The sequence below is a fragment of the Elephantulus edwardii genome, unplaced genomic scaffold (genome assembly GCF_000299155.1).
Source record: "Elephantulus edwardii isolate Elephantulus edwardi_28Jun2011 unplaced genomic scaffold, EleEdw1.0 scaffold00323, whole genome shotgun sequence".
In the NCBI taxonomy this organism is placed as follows: Eukaryota; Metazoa; Chordata; class Mammalia; order Macroscelidea; family Macroscelididae; genus Elephantulus; species Elephantulus edwardii.
In genome coordinates this window covers 2,501,348-2,502,663 of record NW_006400073.1, presented here as the reverse complement: position 1 = coordinate 2,502,663, position 1,316 = coordinate 2,501,348, and the positions used below count along the sequence as shown (strand labels likewise).

The window sequence follows — 1,316 nt, the reverse complement described above, 5'->3', positions numbered from 1 at the left end:
GTGGGGGTAAGACTGAGAAAAACTGGATAAATTGTGTATACTGCCTGAAACAGATGAGGGACTGAATAATTTAGAAGCGGTGTATGATAGGGTATTATGGTTATCACAAGAATCCACAATTAAAATTGCATAGTGGAATGTACTTGGGGCGGTGGGAGGGGTGCAGGGGGATTGTGTACCAGGGAGGGAGTCTTTCTTTTACTTTTGAAAGAGAGGAGCTAACTGGGGGGCGGGGGGAGAGGGCTGGGCGGGTAGAGAAGTGCAGCAATGAATTAATGGAAATGCAAACTCTCTGTAAATGTTCATTAAAATTATGTAAAAAAATAAAAGAAGACCTGGGGGTGATAGAATCGGCCATGGCAGCCGCGGAGGAGGAGGACTGGGGCCCCGAAGGGCCAAATCGCTAGCGAGGCGGGGCGGGAGCGACCTTCGAATGTAATATATGTCTGGAGACTGCTCGGGAAGCTGTGGTCAGTGTGTGTGGCCACCTGTATTGTGGCTGGAAACACGACCTGATCGACAAGAGTGCCCGGTATGCAAAGCTGGAATCAGTCGAGAGAAGGTTGTCCCGCTTTATGGACCAGGGAGCCAGAAGCCCCAGGATCCCAGATTGAAAACTCCACCCCGTCCCCAGCTCCAGAGAGCACAGGGGGATTCCAGCCGTTTGATGATACTTCTCATTTGGTGTTGGTGCTTTTCCTTTTGGCTTTTTCACCACCGTCTTCAATACCCACGAGCCTTTCCGTCGAGGAACAGGGCCACCCAGCCTCCAGCTGGCAAGACTCCCTCTTTCTGTTTCTTGCCATCTTCTTCTTTTTCTGGCTGCTCAGTGTTTGAGCTGTGTTGCTTCCTTGTTCATCTCCAGCCAGGAGAAAATCAGTATTGGGGTCCCTCCTTACTCCTGGACACCCCTCTAACCCTTTCACTTCTGTTGACTAAGACCCAACTGGCCACTCTCAAGGAGGCCTCAAGGAGGAATGACATCTGGACATGGGATAGGAGAGTCTTCTTCTTGCTCAGTGGCATCCTAAGTCCCAGTCCTGAAGGACAAACTGAAGAGCACGTCTGTTTCTCCTCTCTTCTAACCCGTTGCTTTCCCCAGATTTCTAGATATGATGATGAAATGTGGGCAAGGCTCCCTCTGACTCCTCCCAGGTTGATTTAATTTAATTTTCCTCTCCCCAGTGTCTAATATGTGTTCTGATTTTAAGTGCTTCCTCTTGCTCACAAACTCCTTTATTACAAATTCAATTACAAAAAGTGAACTGTAAAAAAAAAAGAAAAGAATAAAAAAGCTTCTAAAACTAAGTATAAGT

General features: G+C 47.6%; 1 pseudogene; it reads left to right on the top strand.

Annotated features, from left to right (window-relative positions):
* Nucleotides 1–356: 356 nt before the first annotated feature.
* On the top strand, nucleotides 357–837 carry LOC102848652 (annotated as a pseudogene).
* The last annotated feature ends 479 nt before the right edge of the window (nucleotides 838–1,316 follow it).